The sequence below is a fragment of the Perca fluviatilis genome, chromosome 21 (assembly GCF_010015445.1).
Source record: "Perca fluviatilis chromosome 21, GENO_Pfluv_1.0, whole genome shotgun sequence".
Classification (NCBI taxonomy): domain Eukaryota; kingdom Metazoa; phylum Chordata; class Actinopteri; order Perciformes; family Percidae; genus Perca; species Perca fluviatilis.
In genome coordinates this window covers 9802098-9811412 of record NC_053132.1, presented here as the reverse complement: position 1 = coordinate 9811412, position 9315 = coordinate 9802098, and the positions used below count along the sequence as shown (strand labels likewise).

At 39.7% G+C, this 9315-nt stretch overlaps 1 protein-coding gene across 2 annotated transcripts in view; it reads left to right on the top strand.

The window, feature by feature from the left end:
* The first annotated feature begins 591 nt into the window (after positions 1–591).
* The window catches only part of LOC120551692 (glutamate receptor ionotropic, NMDA 2C-like), a 52153-nt gene continuing 43429 nt past the window's right edge, over positions 592–9315 (top strand). Inside the window, exons 1-2 of one of the 2 annotated variants that reach the window (XM_039789197.1) lie at positions 592–921; positions 997–1900. The gene's annotated coding sequence lies outside the window, so the exon portion shown is untranslated. Of the gene's footprint in view, positions 1901–9315 lie in introns of both variants that reach the window. The other variant, XM_039789198.1, reaches the window with a different exon arrangement.

Below are 9315 nucleotides of genomic sequence, written 5' to 3'. Positions count from 1 at the left end.
CACACAAACACACTGCACACACGTATGTTGCTAGCCAGCCATAGCAAATGGCAGTTGCTAAATTGGTCGAACAAACACAGACTATACAAACAGTCCCAGTCAAATTCATGCATATCACACAAGGCAAAAATTTGTATTGTATTCTATCTGAACGTCATCTATAAAATTGGTGGAAATTCCCCTTAAATTGACTAATTGTTTCACCAAGATCATAGCGATATTTGCTGTTGGCTTGTGTGTTTTCTGTCAATATTCCAAAAATGAGATGCATGTTGGGTTATTGACTTTGTAAAAATGTATTCACACTGATGAACAAAGGACAGAGCCTGAGGGCTCCAGACTGGAAGAACAATACTATTATCGGGATTCAGTTTGGACCTGTTGATGGTGAAGGGAAAGAGAAAAAATGCAGAGATAGGGAGTGAAACAGCAGAGCAATACAGTAAGGTGATTTAAGGGAAAGAAGGCAGGATATGTGACAGGATGAAGGTGAATAATACTGAGAAAACAGGAGCAAAAGTGGGCTGGGAGAGGAGGAGGGGTTGCTCTGAAGTGAGCGAGAGGGAGGAGAGGAAGAGAGGCAGGCTTAATCCTCACACCATTATTATCAAGACTCACATGCAGCCCCTCCTGTGATGGAGTGAGAGGAGATAGAAAGAGATAAAGAAAAGATGGAGTTAAAGAGGAAATGGAAAGCAGGATTACTGTTGTGACAGCACTAGGAGATGAGGGGCAGTGCAACGGTGAGAGAGGAACTCTAGTGGGAAACGAAAAAAAAAAAAAATCAGTGCAACAGGATGAGGACCTGCTAGTGCGCAGCCGGCCCAATCCCGTGGACCTGCCATCTGTCCCGCTGTTCTCTCCGCGTTGCCGACGCTCCCACCACCAACCAACATCTGGATAACCTCGCATCCCCATATGGTAGAGAGGGTGAGGGGGGGGGGGGCAAAAAAAAATCCAAATCATATCGACCACTCATCCTTTTTGATCACACAGGACCTGAGAAAGGCACATCATCACCTTGGGGATCCCTTGCTGCGGAGTGCATCACCTCAGGGCTGATAACTGGACCGGAGAAGGAAAAAACTTTTGCTCCAAAGATGCAGAGGCGTGCACAGGACCCTTTCTTATCTGTCTGTGAGATTTTCTAACTTCCCATGGATCTGTTGTGTCTCTTACCCCCGAGCAGGGAGAGGGAAAAGGAGACAGAGGAGGTGGAGAGGGGGAGAAAGGAGGAGACGGCGGGGAAGCGTCACCGCCGCCGCTGCTGAAGTGTTACCGGCGTTTGTGCTCCTCCGCTGAAGAGGCATTTTATCACTCTTCCTCCCCCCCTTTCGCTCCTCTCCTCATCCGACCAGCAGGGAGCCTGAGGGATACAGACAGGGAGCTAAACACAGTGGGTTCATGCTCATATGCACACAAACACACACACACTTGCTGCTCTTCTAGGGGCTCCCGCACCTCTCATCTTCCATCCCCCTCCTCTTCCCTCACTTTCCTTTCCCATTTTGATGTCCTGTCTTCACCTTCATGACCACTTGTAAATCTGTGACACGTACAGAAAAAGAGGAAAGTGAGAGAAGGGGTGATGAAACTGTGGAGTTAGAAAAGAGAGATTTTTGGAAGAATCACACACACACTTGCTGTCACGTTGTGAAGTCCTCCAGGGGAGTGTGCAGACATCCAAAGCTGCCAAACACACACACGCACACAGTCGCTGATAACTCACTCACACTCACTCTCACACAGAGACTTGGTCTAGATGCATACTCCTACAGGTGCTGAGAGAGGCAGGTGAAAACCAGGTGAAAAGTAAATAGAGAGAAAGACATTTGGAGGAAAGCAGCCTGGGAACAATGGAGCAGCAGGAGTTCAAGTTGGATGACAGCAGAAAGCACAGGTAAGTCTTAAGAAAGATGTTACACATATACACACTCCCTCACACTCGTATTTTGTCACTTAATCTGATCCACTGTCAGGAATATATAAGTGTGATATTGACCAATAGAGATAGAATAGCTACTATACCAGAGGCTCAATAGACATGCAGTTTGAGTGCAGTCATACTTTCAGGTTTCATAAGTGAAGAGTTTCCTCGAGAGAAATCTCCCATCTGCTGCAGACAGAAACAGAACAGCCATTTGTTACTATAACAGGAACTAGTGTAAGAGGACATATTAGCATTTTTCACTCTGAGTTTTGGTGGTTATCTGCCTGTATTGTGTGTGTGTGTGTGTGTGTGTGTGTGTGTGTGTGTGTGTGTATATATATGTGTGCGCAATCCTTTCATACCTACCTGCATGCTAACTAAATATGACTTATGGATTATAGATGTTATGGTTGCAGTGTTTTACTGTCATATCAGTTATCTGGTAATTCTCATTGATTTGTCCTATACATTGCATGTAGCAGCTCTCATTTTTCTCCATTAGTGACAGAAGCTTTCTGCTCCAGTTTGCATAAATCATTTTGCAGCAGCATCAGGTACAACAGCTTCTTTTAGCTGCATAGTTCACAGTAACATAGATCAGTGGTAGCCAACATGTGGTTCGGGGCCACCCAAAGGGTCCCATGATAAATCAAAAGAGTCCTAAGATAAATCAAAAGAGTCCCAAGATAAATCAAAAGGGTCCCAAGATGATTAGCTTCAATAAAAAAAAACACATTTATCTTGCACAAAATTATATTTATTTAATTGTCTTCTTTGTCTAATTCTTTTGTTTTTGTGAATGTGAATTACTGGCTTCTGAAATCTTTTCCGAGGCTGTTTAAATGCATCATGTTGCAACATCATAGACAAGTAGACAAGTGGTTCCCAAAATGATGAGGCTTGGGGGGTCACAAGATGACAGGGTGTTGGATATTAAAAGAAATATTTCTTTTACTATCTTTTGTCTAATTCTACTTTATAATTGTACCCTTTCTAAGCTGTTAAGAATCCTTCAAAAAAATAAAACTGTAGCTGTTCACAACTAATGTCACTAAAAAAGGGGTTAAAAGTAGACTGTGATGTGTGTTCAATGGTCAGGAGATAACAAGGGTTGGAATTACTGACACAGTCAATCAGGAGTATGTGTGTGAATGTGTAAAGGAATACATACTTGGATCACTTCATGTATGTTTTGGTATGTGTGTTAGCAGATTGGGTGTCACTGAGATTTTGATTGCTTTACGTTTAACTGGCAGGGGGCCAAGCCGATCTAGAAATGCTCCCATCCCATCAACTTCACTCATCTCGACTGATACGTCCGGCCTGCAACGATTTCCTGTAAAGCTGTCAGATCTTTATGTGTGAGAGCAGGAACCCACAGATGATGGGTTTGCAATGTTAGCAGTTAAAACCCCTAATTATGATAAATGTATGTGGCAGACGTTATGTGATATGTTTCATATTAAGCTCTGGGGTTATTATTATTGGGAGTTTGTATGTGGAAGGTTTATTAGCTGTGTGTGTGTGTGTGTGTGTGTGTGTGTGTGTGTGTGTGTGTGTGTGTGTGTGTGTGTGTGTGCGTGTGTGCAAATCTCGTCTTTCACAAGCCATCCATAGGGAGGGGAGACGGAGGGATAAAAGTAGGAAAAGAAGGGTGAAGCAGTTGAGCTGGTTGACGTTGACGGACTGTCTCTGTGGTGTGTTTACTGTCATATGCATAACTGTTAATGTAACTGTTTTAATGATGACTTCAGGGAAGAGTGATGAAAGTGCTTCATTGAGTGGAGTCACATTAATCCAACGTGTACTGACGTGTATTGGAATTCTAACCAATTTGTTAAATGTTTGTAACCACATGTCCAAAAGCACAAGACAATGTAGCCCTGATCTACGCCTGTACTGGTATCTTGAGGGAACCCACCCATTTTACACATCTATTACTCATAAAGTTTGTTATTGAAAGAATGTTGAAAACAAAGGCGAACCCACCAATAATAAGGTGTAGCCTGATATTTTCTTTTTATGTAATTTAACAGCACAAACAAGCTGTAAACACAACATTTACATAGCAAACAGTTGCTTAATAAAACATCCAGCTGATAAGGAGCGATATTAGCATGTATTTTGGGTTGTGTTTTCTGATGACGATGAAAGTCCAAGATTCACTCTCGTTTTCGCTTTGGTTTTGGTCTCCACCAACTCCTGAGGCAAATATGTTAAATGGACTGCGTTTGTATAGAACTTTTCAACCTTACCTGACAAAGCGCTTTACAATTTGCCTCTCATTCACACACGCGCACACAAACACTGATGGTGGCGATATCTGGATCTTTAGCTGATAAATGCTCCACTATATTCACCAGCTAGTCGCTAACTTTGTTTGTCGGCTGTTTGGGACTGGGCAGGTGGTGTACAGTGGGTTTGATGATGCTGATCAGAGTGCTGAGAGTGAAGCAAAACAATGAGGTTCAATGAAATGCTCTAAAGAGCTCAGAGAAACTGTAGAGTTGGTGATAGTTGCCTGTGAGTTTGTCACTACGAACGCCTCATTTCACATATATGTAATCATTTGATCCACTGTCAATACAAAATTGCTGATTAACCTAATCTGCCCAGATAGAATAGGTGATACAAATCATGCAAAAACCAAGATGGTGTATAATTTTTTCCTCATTCATTGAGTGTAGAGCTGCAGCATTCAGATCAGTGCTGCCACTTGTCGCTGGAAACTATAATATAGAACATATTTTATATTCCTACATCAGTATTTCCGTGGTGGAAAGTAACTAAGTAACTTTGCTCAATTACTGTTCTATACAATTAGATAAGGTACTTGTGCTTTACGTGTCTGCTTTATACTTTTACTCCACTTTTTTTCACAACTTCAGTTCATTTGATAACAAGTTATCAAATAAATTATGATCTACTTTGCAGATTATAATACTCAATATAATAATCAACATGTTAATTATGATGTATTATTATCAGTTAAGATAAGATGTTCTTATACCTGGGAAATTCAAAAGCTATCCAACAGTTTGTACAGTAAATAAACCTTTAGTCGCTGCAACATCAAAATGATGCAAGATGCAAGATGCAAAAATCAAGCATTAAATAGGAATTTTATGTATCCGTTAGAATACCAGCATCAGGAAATGAAATCATTGCTGCAGAATAAGTTTTCACACTGGGATTTCTTGGACTGATCTCAAGTCTGCATAAATGAGGCTCTAGAGAATCCTGATGTTTCATGCAGCTGTCAGAGCACAACTACTGCAGTATGTTGATGAGAGGAAGGCCGTCTACTACATTAATACTAGCCCACTAATTCAAGCTCCCTAATTAATGCAATTAAATCAGCTTCGAAGGTGCTTTATAAAAAAAAAAAACAAGGTTCAAGCCAGACATGTTGATAATTCTCTGGTGATGATGCTCATCCGATCAACTAGATCCTCTCTGCTCATTTCCTCTTCGCCCCCTGGGGACTGAGTATAGGGACATCATATCCCAGCTAAGTAGTTAAATGATGGAATGTTCTGTACTGTATATATACTCTATGGCCCAGGAGGTATGTGATACTTTAACAGAAATAAAGCATCAGCTGACCATGTGGTCCAAGAGTTTTCTCATCATATGCATAATAGTATTGTTTATTATATGTATACATGGTAATTGTGTAGCAATCAATATTGGTCTTTTTGCACTTTGTTATGGAAGAGTTACAGGATAAATCATATTATTATGTTCTTTTTAGTCACCTGAAAGTGTAACTGTGAAACTGTGTATTAATTCTGGACAAACAAGCGATTGTGTTTATACTCCCAAATCTTTTTTTGGCTTTCGAACACCTTCATCAATGCCTGCTGTAGGCTGCACGAGCAAAGAGGTTTAACAGTTTAATGGAAGAATTATTTTGCATTTTTAGAATTCTTTATTTGATAAATTATCAGATGCTAAGAGGCTGAAAATATGAAATATTTTTCTTGAAGGAAAAAAACTGAAGAGCAATGATAAATTTGCATATCAATTGTTTGTTTTTGTCATTCAATCAGTCCTCCAAAAATCTTCTTGAGAGCTGCAATATAAGGTTTCTGACTTGGGTAGTAAGAGGGCCCAGCAATAGTGGTGGATAGATCCTGCAGGGGGATGAAGGGTGACTAGCTATACACTCCTCTGATTTTACAGGTTTTTTCCCATCATGTCTTCCAAATGTATCACTGCAGCTGCATAGTTAGTTTTCATTAACAGTCCATTGTATGATGAATTTGGATGTGTGTAGTCATATCGATGCTGACGCAGGTACAGTCTGACGCGGTCCCAGTGAGAGAGTGTATCCCACATGGCAGAGCTGCACTCCATCTGGAAGTCTCTATAATAATAGAAAACCTGTGCATGCACCACCACACTCACTCACTCAATCTGCGCACGTGAATATCATTTCGGAAAGTAAGTGAACAGACACAACAGGATTTAAGGATTACACAATTTTTGATAATATGAAGTCTGATGTTTTGTTGTTTGTCTGTCTCTGGCTGCCAGTCAGTCATCCTTTTTCATTTATGTAATTTTAAAAATTCAGTTAAAAAGATGAGAACATAATCAGCTGACTCTTGTTGTGTGTTTGTGTGTAAATTTAGATGCATGGTCTGTCCCTCTTGTTCACATGCTTTCTGTGTTGTAATCACACTATAACTATAATATTGATGCTAATCTGGAGCAGACATACCCACTCCGTCAAACACACACACATACACACATTGCTAATCTGAGGCCCCAATATGACGCTTTTTCCCCCCGGAGATTAGTTTAAATGATCACTTGACCTGCTCTGCAGTCAAATGATTAGGGTTGGGTATCGTTTGATTTTTTTTTCGATTCCGGTGCTAAATCGATACTTTTAAAACGGTGCCGGTGCCTAAACGGTGCCTGAACCGGTACTTTTCAATAAAGTTAAAAAAAAAAGAAGAAGAAAAAAAATAAGGGTAGTAAACAACAGTCAGTGACTTGTTTATTGCTAAGGCCATGGTCAAAATTAAAGATTTAATAATAATGTAATAACTATAACAATAACTTATTTCACCAGTATATTACTGTTGAACCCCAGATGGGAAAAGGGTATTTTACAATTACTGTGAATGCACCACGAGGCTACCTGTTTTAAGTGAATGCACCATCTGTGTTGTTTAATTCCGACGACGGCAGCTGCAAGTGAACGCACCGTCTGTGTTGTTTAATTCCGACCATATAAACATACTGTATATCTATGAATTCCGACAACGGCAGCTGCTGCGCTGACTGTTACATCCCGCTGTTGGAGTCCACCACAGTGAAATACAGTCACACTTTACACTGTTTAACGTTAGCTGTCAGCATTTTACCGGTGTTTAATCCAGCTGCTAGCTAAAGGTAGGCTAACGTTACATGCTGTCAGGTGTAGTGTAAAGTCAAGCACCGAAATGAGGCACCGAAACTTTCGTTCTTATTCGGTCTCGTTACTACCGTTTACGTCGGCACCGGTTCCCTATTGGCACCGAGTTTCGGTACCCAACCCTACAAATGATCCACCCAGTCAGCATTCGTCTGTATCTTTCGCAGTTACTATTGTTTGCTATCGTCCTCCTGTTTGCACAATTAACTTTTCCCTGCAACACTGGTCTGTAAAAGTTTTATACTTTGAGTTATATGATTACTTGTAAAATTACTTTTGCTTTGTTAGTGTTCGTACAAATAAAGGAAATGCAGGACGCTTGAATTCTTAACAACTGGTAAAATTCATTAGAGATATATGAGTGCAAACTCTTCACAGTTTCCTCTGGTTGTTTTAAAATAAGCAGTAATTTACAAAATAATTAGAATCAACAAAGTATACTTCATTTTTGGCAGTCCAGCACTGAAGAGTGTTACTTTACGTACCTATTTCAGCATAAAGCACAGAATTAAAAAACAACAACCTAGATGGTAAAAATTTCCAAAATCATGTAATTTTAGTGATAGATTCGAGTTAATTCACTTTTTCACTGATTAACATTGAGTTACGTATATTAGGTTTATCGCTTAAATACTGATTGAATTTCAAAGGTCTACATTAACTAGTATATATAGGTTATACACTCATAAAATGGAAAATTTTTAAAAGTTTATGTTTTTTTTGTAAATAACACTTGGCTTGCTGGCTTTGCCTTCTGTTGTTGTTTTTTAAGCAGAATAGACAGGAAATTACAATACAATCCCAAAAAGAGATGCAACAAAATATTTTTTAATTTAACTTATTTTTTAAAGTAAGTGCTGTAATATAACTAGCAGGAGACAAGTAATAATTGAGGTAAGTTTGGAGACATTACCTTATTTAATCATTAAATTAATAAATATTTTAGTTGTATCTCTTTTTGGTGTAGTAATTTATAGACGGCCCTAAGCACTCGTCTGACTGCAGGTAGCAGCAGCAACAGCAACAGAGAGCAGAAGAGAGCAGGCAAGTGTTCATAAACTTCTGGTGTACTTACAAACTTTCCAATCCATCGTTTTATGAGTGCATAACCTATATATACTAGTGTAGACCTTTGGTATCATTTCGGGCATTATTAGTGGGGTCATTTAAGAGATACAAACGTGGGTCCATTAGCCCCGCGCTAAGCTACTCAGCGGCTAATGCTACTCTACGCTAACTCGCCCAGTGTTAGACCCAGGTGAAAAAAGCTTCTGGGGGGGTGTTTGGCTCGAGGTCATGGTGCAAAGGACCCTAGGGTAAATTACTCCGAACCATCACTTTAAATACTCTTCCTCCACATAGTAAACACTCAGAGTAATTACTCTCACTAATTAGTGTATATTTGCAGCTCGGTCATAAATCTACTTCAGAATATAAATATATTTTGATCCACAGACTTTAATAATGTTAAAGGTGCAGTAGGTAAGCCCCTCCCCCCACAAGGGAGAATGAATGTGTGCATGAGCAGTGATTGACATGCAGTTAGACCCCCGGCCATGATTGCTGTGGATTTTTGCAAATCGCACTACAGGCTGTACATTTTTTAAATTACCTACTTCATGTAGTTCTACTGGAACATATGGTCAGCTTCAGCAAATATGACAGAAAGTTAGTTTTATAAGTCTTACCTACTGCATCTTTAAACAACAGCATCTCGCCACCCAAGAATATCAAGCCATCTCTGTTTACAATATTAATCACCCTCTGTACCTCCCAGGTTATAAAATGATCTATATGCACAGCAGTTGGTAAATTAAAGAGTGGGTGGAGGATTATACATGTTACCTTATAGTTCTGTTTTAGCTGTACATAAAGGTTGATATCTACAGTACTAATTGTTTGTCTGTTATTTTACAAATGATTCAAAAGACAATCGAATGCTGTTTGTCTCATGTCT